This window comes from Dromiciops gliroides, chromosome 1 (genome assembly GCF_019393635.1).
Source record: "Dromiciops gliroides isolate mDroGli1 chromosome 1, mDroGli1.pri, whole genome shotgun sequence".
Classification (NCBI taxonomy): Eukaryota; Metazoa; Chordata; class Mammalia; order Microbiotheria; family Microbiotheriidae; genus Dromiciops; species Dromiciops gliroides.
This window is the reverse complement of record NC_057861.1, coordinates 569,268,146-569,285,626: the sequence shown is the minus strand read 5'-3', so window position 1 is coordinate 569,285,626 and position 17,481 is coordinate 569,268,146.

The following is a 17,481-nucleotide window of genomic DNA, read 5'->3' as shown; positions in this document are numbered from 1 at the left end:
AGCCTACCTCTTGGCTCCCAGAAGGAGTGAAAAACCCAACTTCTGCCTCAGCACCAAGTTCCCTTCCCAACCCAGTGAGGCAGACTTTTCCTCCTATCCTGAATTTTCAAGGATCTGCTCAGTTTTCAAAAGAGATGAGACCTACGGCAGGCACCAGGTGGACAAGGAATACTTCAGTCTCAAAGAAAGCAAAGGATATTGGAAATGGCTACAACCATGTGAGATTCAAAAAAGTCAAGCCACCTGAAGTCCAGGATTGGAGTCCATGTCAGGGTTTACTAGAAGAAAGCCAGTAAGAAGCAAAGAACCTAGCAACTTGCCTGGTCCATTCCAGCAGTAGAAGAGGAAGACTCACTCGTCCAGTGACTATGCTACATTTAGAAGTGAACTCACTGAAGAAAATGCTATGTAGAAACTGCATTAAGTCAGAGTCCATTCTCCCCAGGGACTGAGCTGGTATATTAAAGAGTTGGGTGATAAATATTTGTTCTCCTGTTTTTGTTCTATATTTGTAGTAAATATCTTTTTGCAAATGCTAATTGATATTAATTGTTTAAATTAACCTGGGATACTAATCACTGATGTTTGACAGTAGGGAAATTCACCAGAATGGCTGCTCAAGCTAATGGCACTAAAGAGACTTCTCAAACTGCTCAGGAGTACCCCTAGAATAATGAGGAGGAAATGCAGTCAACCTTGTTCTAGGAGAATGAAAATAATAATGAGAAAAATATATGATAGGCAATTGAAACAACTTATTTGCAAGGATAATTGAAAAGCCAAAATTGGAAAATGAACAACAAAAATAACAGCCCCTATAATAATTTCATCCAGAAATCTAGCCAATGTAAACTAATTGCTAAAAGGAGACCACAGGGGCAGATGGGTGGTGCAGTGGATAGAGCACCAGCCCTGGAATCAGGAGTACCTGAGTTAAAATCTGGCCTCAGACACTTAACACTTACTAGCTGTGTGACCCTGGGCAAGTCACTTAACCCCAATTGCCTCACTAAAAAAAAAAAAAAGGAGACCACAAAAGCCCAGAAAGTATCTTAATCAACAAATTTCTGGTCTACTTTCTAAATGGAGAGAGCTAACAATGGCTACATTGGGCTAAAATATAAATTTATTTGGAAAATCTTACAATGAAGAATGAAGGATGATTATAAACAGAATTGTCTCATAAAGTAGAGAGAAGATGTGGAGAATAAAACCAGTTAAAAGAAGGTTTGGCAAGATATCCAACCAAGCAAAGTTTCTTTTTTCCAAGTGAATTCAAGGATAAATATGGAAGAACTATAAAAAAAGATAAATGGAGGATATTTGCTAAAAAATTTTTTGAACCATTTTTCTATCAAAGATAGTGACATACACTGTAGTGTTATGTCTGAGTCATTACAAGTGCCCAGTGTGACTGGATCACAGAGTACATGGAGGGGAGACTGGAAAGGTAGAAAAGGAGCCAGGTCATGAAGAACTTTAAATGCCAAACTGAGAAGTTTATATTTGATCTAAGCAGTAATAGGGGGCCACCAAAGCTTATTGAACAAGGGTCAGATCCACATTTTAGAAAAATCCCATTGTCAGCTTAGTGATGAAAGGAATAGTGTGAAGAGAGTCTCAAGACAAAGATCAATTAGAAGACTATAATCCAAAGGAGACGTGATGAGCATTGTTTCTGTATGAATAGAGGATGTAAAGTTAGAAATCTATGTTTCTGTATGAATAAAGAGATGTGAAGGTAGAAATGACAAGATTTAGCAATGTATTGAATATGTGTGTGGGGGGAGGCACATGAGAATGAGTTTTATGGGCCATCCATCCATTGTATTGCAAAGACTGTACAATAGACATTCTTCACCCATTTGTTATATCCTGAATGAATATGTACAATCATATTAAACATATTTCAGCATTAGTCATGTGAAAGAAGAATCAGAACAAAAGGGAAAACCTCAAAAAACAAAAACAAAAGTATAAACAGTATGGTTCAATCTGCATTATGAATCCACAGTTCTTTTTTCTCTATGTGGAAAACATTTTCCATCATGAGTTTTTTGGAATTGTCTTGGATCATTGTATTGCTGAGAAGATTACCTGAATCTCTTGCCCCACTTTTGGTAAGCTTGTATTTCCCTATTGGGTATTGTTTTATAAGATGATATTGCTCAGAGGCAGAGCCAAGATGGAGGAGGAAAGGCTGTAACTGTTGGAGCTCCCAACACAAACTGTCCATATACCTTCAAAATAATGGCATAAGACAATTCTTGGAGCAGCAGAACCCACAAAAGAACAGAGGGAAACCATTTTCCAGCCAAAGACTTCTTAAAAGTGTGACAGGGAAGGTCTGTGAAACCAGGCTGAGAGAGGAGCACAGCACACAGCATAGATTTAGCCCCAGGCAGGCTGTGCCTCCTGAGCCTCAGAATCATCAGTGTCAGCAGCTACTTCTAAAACTCAGCTCACAGACTGGGGAGGGGGTCCAACAGTTGGCTGGGGGAAATAGTTGCAGTCTCTGCTTGAGCTAAGGCAGAGAGCCCATATTCTGAACCAGTAAGCAGACTTGAGTGGCAGTAGCCCAGTGTGTGTGTGTGGGGGGGGGGGGGCACAGTCATACCAAGCTTCCGACCATAGAGAATCAGATTTCAATCAGATATCTGCTTCCAGGTTAAAGAGTAAATGGGCCCATGGTTACTTACAGGCCAGGTGGGCTAATAATGAGCCTCTCATTAAATTATGCCACCTGGGACCCCCTGTAGCTTGGGACAGTGCATCCTGGAAGCAGGGCTCCACTGTAAACAGGAGTTAAAAGCCAAAAAAATGGGCCAGCAAGATGAGAAGGCAGAGAAAGCAGATGACCACCGAAAGTTTCTTTGGTGACATGGTAGATCAAAATACACCCTCAGAAGAAAAAAACAAAGTCAAAGCTTCCAAGAAAAATATGAATTGGTCTCAGGTCAAAGAGGTACTCAAAAAGGACTTTGAAGATAAAGTAAGAGAGGTAGAGGGAAAAGTTAGAAAGGTAGTGGAAAAAATGGAAAAAGAAATGAGAGTGATGCAGGAGGGTTATGAGAAAAAAAAAAGTGTTTACTTTTTTTTCTCATGAATTAGCCAAATGGAAAAGGAGGCACAGAAGCTCTCTGAGGAAAATCATTGCTTAAAAATTAGGGTAGAGGAAATAGAAGCTAATGACTTTATGAGAAATCAAGACACAATAAAGAATTCAAATGAATAAAAAAAAAAGAGGGCAATATGAAATATCTCTTTGGAAAAAACAGCTGACCTGTAAAATAGATCCAGGAGAGATAATTTGAAAATCATTGGACTACCTGAAAACCATGATCAAAATAAGAACCTAGACATTATCTTCCAAGAAATTGTTAGGGAAAATTGCCCTGATATTCTAGAAGCAGGAGGTAAAATAGAAATTGAAAAAATTCACCAATGACCTCCTTAAAGAGATCCCAAAAGGAAAACTTCCAGGAATATTATAGCCAAATTCCAGAGCTTCCAGGTCAAGGAGAAAATATTGCAAGCAGCTAGAAAAACGGAATTCAAATACTGTGCAGCCCCAGTCAGGATAGCACAAAATCTAGCAGCTTCTACATTAAAGGACTGGAGGGCATGGAACATTCTGGAGGGTTAAGGAACTGGGATTACAACCAAAAATCACCTACCCAGCCAAACTGAGTATAATTTTCAGGGGGGGGGGAATGGGACTTTAATGAAAAAGAGGACTTTCAGGCATTTTTGATGAAAAGACCTGAACAATAGAAAATTTGCCTTTCAAATATAAGACCCTAGAGAAGCATAAAAAGGTAAACAGGCAAAAGAAACCATGAGGGATATTAAAAGATTAAACTGTTTACATTCCTACATGGGAAGATAATACTTCTAACTCATAAGAACTTTCTCAGTATTAGGGTAGCTTAAAGCAATATACTTAGACATAGGGCACAGGTGTGAATTGAATATGAAGGGATGATATCTGTAAAGCATTTATTTTTTGTGGGGCAGGAAGGGTGGGGTGGCTTATGTCTGGGGCCAGATTTGGGCTCACGACCTCCTGGGTCCAGGGTTGGTACTTTATCCACTGTGTCACCTAGCTGACCCATGATGACATCTTTAAAATAAAGTTATGGGCTAAGAGAAATGCACTGGAAGAAAGGGAAAGGGAGAGGTGGAATATGGTAAAGTAGCTCACACAAAAGAAACAAGAACAAGCTTATGGAGTGTAGGAGAAGATGGGGAAGGAGCAGGGGAGTGAGTGAGCCTTATTCTCTTCAAAATTGGCTCAAAAAGGGAATATCATGCACACTCAAATGGGTATAGTAATATATTTTTTTCCCTGAGGGAAAGTGAAAGGGCAAAGGGATAAAGGGGGAGAGGCAAAGGAAGGGAGAGCAGATTGGAAAGGGGGCAGTACAAAGCAAAACACATTTAAGGAGGGATAAGTTGAAAGAAGATGGAAATAGAGTAAATAGGGAGGCAATAGTAATTATGAAAGAAATGATGAGCAGGATGCTATCAGAAGGACATATGAAAAGTGTATCTGAATACAGATTGAATTATAATTTTATTTGTTAGTTTCTCCTTCTAAAGTTATTTTGTCTGTTTTCTTTCACAAGCTGCCTAATATGAAGATGTTTTGCATGACTGCACATGTATAACTTATGAGAGAATTGCTTGATTTCTTAGGGAGGGGTGAGGAGGGAGGTAGTAAGAAAATTTGGAACAAAAAGTTTTAAAAAGTCAATGTGAAAAAATTTGGGTTTTTTTACATGTAACTTGAGGAAAATTCTAAATAAATTTAAAATTATATTGCTCATAATTTTTCATGATCCTCCCCATGAGATTTTACAAAGCATTTTATTCTATAAGCCAGCATTAGCCTTTGCTGTTATATATTGGGTTTTGTTTGTTTGGTTGGTTTTTGGTGAGGCAATTGGGGTTAAGTGACTTGCCCAGGGTCACACATGTTATATATTGTTTTGAAAATTAAACAAAAGAACATGTGTAACCCTACTCCCAAATATAAAGTGCTTTATGAAATGTTAATGCTATATAAATGCTATAGAAAACAATATTAAATGTTTATTAGCTAGCTTTCTAAAATTAAATTTTTTCTACTATGAAGCACTACTTTCCCATTTTCTCCCCTCTTCTTCCCAAACAAAATAAAAATAAGAAAACCATTATAACAAATTTCTATTAGCTAAAATAACTTCTGGGCTTTTCTTATTCCCTCTTTGTGGTGACTTTTTATGTTGACTAAACTCCCTTAAAAAATGGTGGTAATTTGCACCAAAGTTTGTCTCGTGCTTTTGAAATCCTTTTTCCACTTGTTGTTATCAACAGCTCATTTAATTATATCATGCTAGAGTTACCGCAATTGAACTTCTATCCCAGATTCCTCTCATTTGTAACTATACATATCCAAGATACTATCCTTGTTCTTTTCTCACTGATATGAGAAATCACAAGGATTTATCATGTATGAATTCTTGGCCCACTTGTCTTTAGCAATCTTAGTCAACCAGAGAATTCTGGAGCAGTTTTTCCATTCATAGAATGAAATCAGATGCCTCCCTAGATTACACAGTGAATGGAGTGCTGGATCTGGAGTCAAGAAGATCTAAATTCAAATCCAGCCTTTGATACTACTAGTCGTGTGACTCCAAACAAGACTCTTAACCTCTACCTCAGTTTCCTCATCTATAAAATGGAGATAACAATAGCAGTTGCCTCAGGGTTATTGTGAGAATCAAATGAGATAACAACTGTAATATATTTAGTACAGTATCATGGCATATAGTAAGTGCTATATAAATGTTAGCTAATTATTGTTGTTGTTATCCTCCCCCTCATGTTGGTTGATATTCATGAACTAGACTTACACATCCTATGTTACAAAATTGTCCATCATACTTCTGAAAGCACTCAAGCAAAGTGAAAAGAACATTTCTGTTTGCCACAAACAGAAAGCAGAAAAATGGATGGGAAGGAAAAGTAAAATTTATAAAATAGACAAAATGCATAAATTTGGGGGCCCTAACCTATCAAGACATATAGAAAACTTAAATAAATGCAACTAAAAAACAAGAAAAATTGAAAATGAATTAAACAGTTGCCAAGATGTCAAGATCACAGATTTAGACAATTTCCTTATTTTACCGATGGAAAGACTGAGACTCAGAGAAGGTTAAGTGATTTGGCCGAGATCACATAAGAAATATATACCAGACCCAGAATTAGAACCTAGATTTTCTTTCTTCTATTTCTTTTTCTATTTAATCTACTTCTTTTTCTATTTAATAATATACATGGCTAAGGTGAGTCAATGAAGTAAAAATGTCAATACTACTTAAATTAATGTATTGATTTAATGAAATGCCAAAGTACTAATGTTTGTTCATACAACTGCACTAAAATTTAGATGGAAGAACAAATATACAAGAAGGATATAGTAATGAAGGAAAATTAATTAAGGAAAGGTGATTTGCAACCCCAAATTTCAACCATATTATTAAATGGCAATTAATAAATCAATTAGGAACTATGCAAAAAATTATAATAGATGAGTGAAACAGAAGAGAGAATACAAAATATAAGCAAAAGCAAACAATAGATTATTCTATTCAAGATTTTTCATTCTTTTTTTGAAAAAATGTTTTAATAAAAATTATTTCATAAAAATATTTAGGTGTGTGTCCCTTCAAATAACTCTCCTTTCCCTCTGCCACCAATAGAATCCTTCCTTGTAACAAATACAGTCAATCTGAACAAATCTAACTATTGACCATATCTGGAAATGTATGTCTCTTTCTTCACCCGTAGTTTGCCACCTCTCTTCAGAGAGAATGAAGGATGCATCATTTACCATAACTTCTCTGGTCACAATTAGACATTTCATTGATCAGTGATCTAAAGTCTTTCAATGTTGTTGGGTTTTTTTACATTATTGTATTCATCACACACAATATTCTCTCAGTTTCGCTTATTTTACTCTTCTTAAGTTCATACAAATCTTTCCAAGCATCTTTGGATTCTTCATATTTATTAGTTCTTATGTTGAAATAATATCCCATTATATTTATGTACCACAATTTTTTCAGCTGTTCCCTAATCAGTGAACACTCACTTCCCCACTTATTTACTGGCATGAAATATGAATAATCCATCTGCAGAAATTTTTTTCCAATGGTCCTTCATAAACTTCCCATATAGGACATCCACAACTATAGGGGATCTCTCTTCCATTTGAAGTCTTGAAAGGACTTGTTTCCCATGGCAGTAAACAGGTGTTCTAATGTTATATATCTTGTTTAACATGGAAAATCAAGAAGATGGATAAATTACCTCTGTAATTGCATCCACCAAGGAATCTTTTATATATTTTTGTTTCTTTTTAATCCCTTTATTTATTTATTTATTCATTTTATGAACATTTATTATCTCTTCCTATACTGTTATCCTCCCTACTGAACAATTAAAAAAGAAAAAGAAAACTCTTAACAAACATGCATAGTGCAGCAAAACAAATACCCACATTAGCCATGTCCAAAAATGTGTGTATCATTCTTCATTTTAAGTTCATTGTCAACTCTCTGATAGGAGATTGGTGGAATGTTTCATCTTCAGTCCCCTAGACTGAAATCCTCTGGCTTATCAGCCTTTCAAAATTATTTTTCTTTATAATGTTGCCATCATATAAATTGTTCTTCTAGTTCTGTTCACATTATTCTACATTAATTTAGAGAGGTCTTCCTGGTTTACCATGAAAATCCATTAAAATTTTTTTTTCGTGGATTCTTTTAGAATGTTAATTTACACGTGGGAAATACCTCATTGCATCTTTCTCTACAAAATCAAATACATTTTTGTAATTGTAGTTCAGGCTCTCTTCAAGCCTGGGCCTGTGAAAGCCAGTACAAGTTCAAGGCATTCACTCAAAATGCCCAGCTTGCAACCCCCCACTGATGTTTATTTTGCTTGTCCAAACAAAGCATGCTCTAACAATATGATGGTGTGAGTATGCACAAAGTATTTGGAAATGACTCACACATTGGTCACCAGTAATTCCTTGTTTGTTGAAATATATGCCCATGATTTGTGACACCAACAGGATGGTAAGAGATAAAGGGAAAGTTTTATGACCAGCATAGCTCACTCCTGGGTCAGAACCCCAGTTGTAGCAACTTTCTGCAGCCTATTATGCTACTACTTACTTCCCTAAAGGGTGGTAGATGTCTCCTGTTGATGTAATCAGGATGCAAGCTCTTATATCTGCCTAGCTAGAATGTTTTTATTGATTGTTTTTTGAATATTGAATGTTTTTACTGATCTCCATTGGAGACCAAGATGAGTTACTTTCTATTGGTACATCTACTATATTATGCTCTGCTCCCCTCTGATGGTTATCAGTTCTTTGTGGCCTTTTTTTGTATTTTATTCAGAGCTATGTCAGCTCTTTGTGATTTGGACTCAATCCAATCAGAGCCCCTAAGCGTTAAATCTGCTTTTTTATTTACCTCCTCTGCTGTTGCTAAGCTTAAACTCTTTTTCGGGATTCTGATCAGAAATTTGAATCCATACAAATCACCTTGAGAGTAAGACTGAAAGGGGCTAGAGCCATCTAAGTAAGGCTGGCTACGTTGGCCTTATTTCTACCAAGTTATCCCCCTGCTCGGCAACCACACTGGGATATTTTCTTCTACTTCTCCCAAGCAACAAATTGCTATATTCTGAACATAGTCAATAAACAGTGCCAAAGGAGGATCTTGTATACATCTCAAACAATTGTGGCCCTGAATTCAGTTCAATTTAATTCAGTCCAATGCAACTCAACATTCATCAGCACTGTACTTAAGATGGGGAAACAGACATAGGATAAGAGATATCTCCTGTACTCGAGGAGCTTATATACTACCTTCCAAGGTGGGGGTGGCTCTGAATAGAACATGGACCAAGATAAGCATAGGGAGTAAAAGGGGCAAAGAAGAAAGTCATACAAAGTGCTCTCTAGGAAAATATGAAATGGAAGAGAAAACTTTTAGTTGAGGGGGAAAGGCCACATGGAACAAATGACATGTGAGACTAAGCCTTAAGGGATAAGGAGGATTCTGAAAGGCAGGGGTAAGGAAGTCCTCATCATCTTTCAGTCTGGGTAGATAACATGCAGGAATGCATATTGCACTGAGGTATGAAACAGCATGCTGAATTCAAGTAACAGCTAATAGTTGACTTTGGCTGGAATACAAAGTTTGTAGTGGGAGAAAGTGTAAAATAAGAGAGAAAGAGTAGTTAGAGCCAGATTTTAGAGGGATTTTAATGATAGGATTAGGAGACTGTGCTTTACCCTAGAGGCTATAGTAAATCACTGAAGTCTTTTGAGCAAGAGTGAGAGTGTCGGACATGCTTTAGAAAGATTGTTTTGGCAGTCTTGTGAAAGATGGATCAGAGAGGAGATTGGAAGTAAAGATATCATTTAAGAGTCTATTAGTCTAGGGAAGATGTGGTTGGATGGGAAAGATACTGTGGGGGTAAAATTGACAGAATTTGGCTTAGGATAAAATATGGAGGATGAGGGTATTCTCTCTTACTCTAAATCTCAAAGCATGTGTGCAGGATTCTTTGTCCATTTCCTATAGTCATCTTGTCTTCCTGCTGCCTATTTCTTAAAATTCACTTCATAGGGAGGGAAGGGTGAAAAAAGGGAGGGCAGAACGGGGGAGGGGGCATTCAGACGTAAAACACTTTTGAAGAGGAATAGGGTAAAAGAAGATAGAAAATAGAGTAAATATCATGAGAAGGGAATAGGATGGAGGGAAATAGTTATGATGATTGACTATAATGGCAAACCATATGGTACCTACTCTGCTGGGCTATTGTGAAGAAAATTCTTTGTCAAGTTTAAGGTACTATATAAAAGTTATGATGAACAGGATGCTATCAGGAAAACCTGTAAAGACCTACATGAACTGAAGCAGAGTGAAATGTACTGTACACAAAATAATAGCAATCGTATAAGATGATCTGATGGGAAGCATGTGGTAATTTTCAGCAAGGCAATGATCCAATATAACTCTGAAGTTCTTATGAAAATTGCAATCCATCTACAGAGAAAGAACTGATGGTATCTGAAAACAGATTGAAACACATTTTTTTTTTTTGTGAGGCAATTGGTGTTGCGACTTGCCCAGAGTCACACAGCTAGTAAGTGTGAAGGGTCTGAGGCCGGATTTGAATTCAGGTACTCCTGAATCCAGGGCCGGTGCTTTATCTACTGTACCATCTAGCTGCCCCAAAACACATTTTTTGACAATTCCTTAATCTGAAGTTTTGTTTTTATCTATTTTCTCTCACAACATAGCTAATGTGGAGATGTTTTCCATGACTACTCATGCATAACTTATATTGAATTGTTTGAGTTCTTGGGGGCATGGAGTGGGAAGGGCGGGAGGAAGAGAAGTTGAACACAAAGTTTTAAAAAATTGGTGTTAAAATTTGTTTTTACATGTAATTTGGAAAATAAAATTCTCAGATATTCCAATGATCTTTTAGTTGCTAAAACTATTGGCTTTTTTTCCCTCAGTCCTCACCCTTCTTGAGCCCTTAGCAGTTGTTTTTTGTTGTTGTTTTTTTTTTTGTTGTTTTGTTTATTCTATTGATCATGACTTCCTCCTGGATATTCCCTTTTATTTCCACAATACTATTCTCAACTGCTTTTCTTACTTCTTTTATTGATCCTTCTCAGTTTCCTTAGCAGAATTATCATCCATCTTTCACCTTTAGCATGGATGTCCTTTAAGGCTCTTTCCTAGGCCCTATTCTCTTTCTACACAATCTCAGGGCATGTAGGTGACACAGTGAATAGAGTGCCGGGCCTGGAAGACTCACGTTCCTCAGACACTTACTAGTTGTGTGACCCTCAGTAAGTCACCTAAGCCCATTTGCCTCAGTTCTTCATCTGTAAAATGAAATGGAAATGACAAATAACTACAGTATCTTTTCCAAGAAAACCCTGAGAGAAGTCATAAAGTCAGACACGACTGAACAACAATACAATCTCACTTGGTATTTTCATATTTTCCCATGTGTTCATTGCTATGCACATAACTACTAAATCATCAAAGAAGGGCAAAATAGAACTCATTAGCTCCTTCTGTTCTCTTCTAACACTAAACCCACCTCACTGCTAAACCTTACTATTTCTGTTGAAGGTACCACCTTCTCAGTCACTTCAACTTTGTAAGTACAAAGTAAACTACCAAGATGTGTGCTCAACTTAAACGACTATTTTCCTTAGAATGAGGAAGATCTGAGTTTAAATGATGTCTCATACTGTTACTAGTTGTGTGAAACTTAGCAAGTAATTTTAATCTCTCAGAATTTCACTATCATCACATGTATATATATATACATATACATATATATATATATATATATATATATAGAGAGAGAGAGAGAGAGAGAGAGAGAGAGAGAGAGAGAGAGAAAGAGAGTTTGTTTTTTTGTGTGTGAGGCAATTGGGGTTAAGTGACTTGCCCAAGTTCACACAACTAGTTAACTGTCAAGTGTCTGAGGCCAGATTTGAACTCAGGTCCTCCTGAATCCAGGGCCACTGCTCTATCCACTGTGCCACCTAGCTGCCCCCTCATATGTATATTTTTTAAAAGTTTAATAATGGCATCTTGCTCCTAGGATTGCTATGAGGATCAAATGAGGCAATACTTGTAAAGCCTTTTACAAACTTGAAAGTATAGTATAAATGTCAGAATGATATCAATGCATTTTCAATTTTAGAGCAGGGGAGAAGATAATAATAATAACCTTCTGTTATTATTATTGTCCTTGATTTTTCCCTCTTCTTCACTCACCCTCATGGGTATATGAATGGATATTCAGCTGCCGAATCTTGTTTATTTTACCTCCACTATATCATTCTCATTTATTTCCTCTCCATCACCTTTCTCCTGTGTTATTAGTCTCAAAGTCCATTTGCCTGTAATGCTCCTCATTAGTGGGTACAGTTGGTAAGAACTTAGGTCTTCAGAGAGATCCAGCTTTGAAAGAGAAAAAATAAAGTTCCAGAGTCTCTTCAGGGAGAGGTCCTAGAAGGGAGAAAAAGACTCTGGAAAAAAGTCAACATGTAAAGAATCCATAACCTCCTTCCCAGAGTCTTTCTCTTCTTTCAGGCACCTCACCCTAAAGAGAATCTATGTAGACTGCATGTCATTTTCTCAAACCTAGAAGCCAGAAGACCAGAAGCTCCCCTTCAAAGTTCCCATAACTAAACCCATCACCCAGGCAAGGAGCATTGAGTTAGCAATTTCCACCAATGATGAGAGTTTTATGCAAATAAGCTTTGAACCTAGACTATTGAAATAGACTCCTGGGCAGCTAGATGGTGCAGTGGATAGAGCACCGGCCCTGGATTCAGGAGGATCTGAGTTCAAATCCGGCCTCAGACATTTGAAACCTACTGGCTGTGTGACCCTGGGCAAGTCACTTAACCCCAATTGCCTCAGCAAAAAAAAAAAAAAGAAAGAAATAGACTCCTAATTGACTAGGAATAATGAGAATAATAAATAATAATAAATGATAAATATCACAATCCTTGTCCTTCTAGAGCCTACAGTCTACTACACTATATGTAAGCCAGTGGTGCCAAAATCAAATAAAAAGTGAGCCACTAAACTTAAGTATATAAGGATTCCATTAATAATTTATTTCTATGTTTTATTGTGGGCTCAATGGATTGAGGCCTGGAATCAGAAAGACCTGAGTTCAAATGCAACCTTGGACACTTACTAGCTGTGTGACTCTGGGCAAGTCACTAACCCTGTTTGCCTCAGTTTCCTCATCTATAAAATTAGCTGGAGAAGGAAACAGCAAACCACTCTAGTATCTTTACCAAGAAAACCCTAAATAGGGTCCTAAAGATTTGGACGTGACTGAACAATAAAAATGTTTTATTGTATTTTCTTTGATTTTTTAAAACATTTCCTAATTATATTTTTGACTGGTTCAGGCCACAAGTTGTGAGGGTTGTGGGCTTCATGTTTGATACCTCCACTATAGACTACTCTTATGCAATCTCTTTCAGAGCATATGTACAAACTTATTCATCACTTGGTTTCACAGATATCTGCTGAGCATCTACTATTTGCAAGCAGATACTGTTAGGTGCTGTGGAGCAAACAAGAATGAATTAAATGCAACCACTGCCCTAAAGATGTCTCCCTGATCCAAATGTTATGGGGGAAATGAGATTCAGGGTTTGCATTAGGGGTAGGGGTTCTTAGGAATTCCTCCTTAAAGAATTACACCCTCTTGCACACAAAAAGCAGTTAGAATAAGATGGTAATTTATTTAGGGGGAAGGGAAGGGTGGGGAAGAGAAACCATGGAAGAAATCCTTGGACTTCTCATAGGGAGAAAGGCACAAAGCACGTGGCTCAGAGGTACCAATCTCCTTGAGCAGGAGACCGGCAGGTACTTTTATAGAGGACTGATGGGAGTGAGCATCTGCTTGTGGAAATTTCCTTTAGTGAGGGAGGACCATCCCCCACTGGTGGTGGCTACAGGAGTTGGGTGAGGGGCGGCTATGGATCTCTTAAGCCATCTCTCTCTTCAGGACCCAAAGGCCATAGCCACACCCAAGTTATCTCCCCAGGGGTAAGGGAGATCAGAATGAAGGGTGGAGGTTCTGAAGCTAGCTCAGTCCAATTTGGTTCCCCTTATCTCTCTAGGCATATCTGTCTTCTGGTTTAGTTTCTCAAGGAGAAGATTCCTTGATGTGCCCCCAGAGAACTTCTGGGGTGCTCTGCACCTCATGACACAAAGAATCATCATTATAATTAATAATTGAGATGTATAACACTGGTGCTTCAAAAGGCTGCAGATGACACTTTGTAAAGGTGATTAAGTCTTTTTTTTTTTCCGGGGCAATGAGGGTTAAGTGACTTGACCAGGGTCACACAGCTAGTACGTGTCAAGTGTCTGAGGCCAGATTTTTTAACTCAGGTCCTTCTGAATCCCAGACTGGTGCTTTATCCACTGTGCCACCTAGCTGCCCCGATTTAGTCTTTATATCTACATACACAACTGCTTTGGACAACATGCAAAATAATTATTGGCTAATTAGTAATTGATCAATTTTGACAAAAGGATTCAACCAATTTTGCACATTGACACAGATGAAATGCCATTCATATTAAGCCTAACTGCACTTCTGTGATATTAAAAATTAATATTTTTTCATGGTTTTTTGTTGTTGTTGTTGGGGTTTTTTTTGCGGGGCAACGGGTGTTAAGTGACTTGCCTAGGGTCACATAGCTACTAAGTGTCAAGTGTCTGAGACCAGATTTGAACTCAGGTCTTCCTGAATCCAGGGCCAGTGTTTTATCCATTGCGCCACCTAGCTGCCCTTATTTTTTCATGTTTGAGGAACAAAATCCCATTAGTTTACATTGGTATGGTACTTTTCAGATTACATAGTACTGTGCAAACATCATTTCATTGGATCCTTGGATTGAAAACTGGAAGTAACTTTAACAAGTCACCCTTTCATTATATAGATAAAGAAACTGGATCCTTACAACAAACAGTTCTATGATGTGGGTAGTACAACTGATCTCATAACCACTTTATGGATGAAGAGAATGTGATCTGCCCAAGGTCACACAGTGTGGAGCCAGGACAATATCTTGGAGTCATCAAAGGTATGGGATGCCTGAGACAACAATGAATAATGTATAAATGTCTTCCTTGATAGAGGTTATTGTCAAGTGCATTATTTTAACTGTTCATGTAGATTTGTAAATATTTCTAAACTTTTGACCTCTCCCTCCTCTGGGTATCTGATTATTGGAATGCTATTTGGTCACTCTTCTTGGTGCTTCCAAACCCTCAGTAAACATACTTTCAGTATAAATTACTTAACTAAATTTACACAATAAACCTCAATCTTCTGCTTTGTTTTAGCTCTGCTAACCAGACTGTGTATTTTATTGCTTTACATTATACTGAATGTCTATATATCACTACATTGTCCATCAGCACCCGTGAAAATAGCTGAGATTTGCAATGAATCCATTTATGATGTGTTTTAAAATTTCACTATGACTTAAACATTGATGAAGTAGCTCCAACACCAATGGTCAAAGCAAGTATATTTACAATGGTCTAGATGGATATAGCTCCTTTCATTACATACTTCATATAACCAGTTTTAACTTCCCAATGTTAAAGACCATATAAGTTCTTATATCACTTGACTTTTACTAAGTAGGTCAAATGTTGTACAGAGCAAACATACACTAATGCATCAGTTTCAAATCAGAGTTCCCAAACAGCCAAGACAGATGTTTTCATATTTACCTGGCTAGGGATAGGGAAATATTCAATTTGGTCATGAGTAATTGCTAATATGCTTTATACGTCAAACATTTTACTCTTTGTGACATCTTACACAGTGATGAATTGGACTCTTTTACTTAGAAATGTGAGCTGCCTGTAAAATAATTTCATTTAATTTCTATTTCTGTTAATTCTTGGTAGTATTTCTACTCTTTGCACTTGCTTATTAATCTAGAATTCTTTCATTTTCCCTTGTCTTGCATTTTCTGTGCTAACACTAAACATCTACAAATTTTACATGTAAAGCATTCAGAGGAGAGTTTCCCTGGTCTGCCATTTTCATCTCAGAAAAATAATCAACCAAAAAAGAGAAAACTGAAATGAAAACAGACCTGACTGATTGAAGTTTGGCAGACATAAAGCACAGAAAAGATTAATTGAAGACCAAGTTTGGCACAGCAACAATTGATTTTGGAGCTTTCAGAGTGATTTTCAAATCTAAAGAAATCTTTCTTTCATAAGGAGACTGTTTAACAATGTATAATATTTTGTATGAGCTAATACTAGCTGTCTATACTGGGTTTCAAGTTGGCAAATAATTCTCCACGGTAGAGGAAGGACAAGGAAGGCAACATTGTTATACAGATGGAAGAAGATAAAGATGAAATCAAAGACAGCCTTGAAAGGAAAATATGGCCATAAAAAGACAGCCCACAGTCTAAGGCTAAGCTTCTTAAACTGTGGGGTCATGTAACCGAAAGTGGGTGGGGTCGGAAAAAATTTGGCAACAGTAAAAAGTTATGTGTAACTATTTTATATACTTGGGGTCGTGCAAAAATTTCTTGGGGAAAAGGGTCACAGGTGGAAAAAGTCTAAGAACCTCTGGTCTAAGTGACATGGTGAAGGTCTGTTAGTGTGTGAGCCTTGGGAAATTTTAAAAAGTGAGTTTTTGTTTTGTTTTGTTTTGTTTTTGAGCAGCAAAGTGACAAAGGCTTTATTTTCTTCTCATGAGAAGGAGGCACCCTAGTGTGCAGCTAGTGGGTGCCCAGAAAGAGGGCTTGCAGGTCCTGTTTTATACCCTAGTTCCTAAGTCGAATGGACCCTCTCCTTTTTCATCACTGGTGGGGTTACAATCTACATGCAAAAACTAGCTAATTGGAATGCAGTATTCCCACCCCTCTTCCTTGTATGGGCATAACTCTGGATTGGACCTTATACTTCCTTATATGGACACAACTCCAGAGAGGACCTTATTGAGACCAGGGCTCCTTGAACCATGTGACCTTGCTAACCTGAGGGGGAGGAGGGGATCTGAGAGCTTTTCCTACAAACAGGTCAGGGGGAGTATGACTGACTGTTATATCGACATTGAGAGGAGACAACTACCCATTTCTCACAATCCCTCCTCTTTATTTTTGACTATTTGGCTCCTCTCATTCCATTTATTGAATATCTCCTCTGCCTTTTGGTCTAAATCTGTGAATCCTATGCTATCTAGGCAGATTAAATCATCAGATGACCCTTTTTGCCCCTCTGGGCTGTGTTTCTTTCTTGATTTAGACTTAGATTTGGAGAAATGCTCAGATGCCATGGTAAGGCCATGCCATGAGGTGGCCAGCTGCATCATCCCACAAGTCCCAGCCCAGTTATGGAGTCAGGTTGATCTTCCACCACAATATCACCATAGGTGGGCTCAGGGGAGGATCAGGGATGAAAAATCTACCGAGTTATTCTCGGTTACTTTCCATGTTTGGACACAACTCATATTACCCAAGACCAGAAAACCTCTCACCCATCTGGAGAGACAGATGTGATGGTTTCCTGGGACTCCAACAAAACTGAGTATGATCTTTTCTGCTGTCCTTTTTATTACAGGGAAGAGTAGCTCCAAATCTCTGCAACTCTCACCCTTTGCCAACCCGTTCTGGTATAATTGAAGGAGACACCAGAAACCCTAAAGGCTAAAATCTGGACTTAGAGTATGGGCAGCTGGTCTTCCCAAAGCACTGACCCATTCCATCTGAGCATTTGAATCTCCAAACCCAGTCTCTGTCTCTACTGTCTTTCTCACATCCTTAACTTCACTGGCCTGTAACTCAGGAGTTTCAGGGTTTCCTAA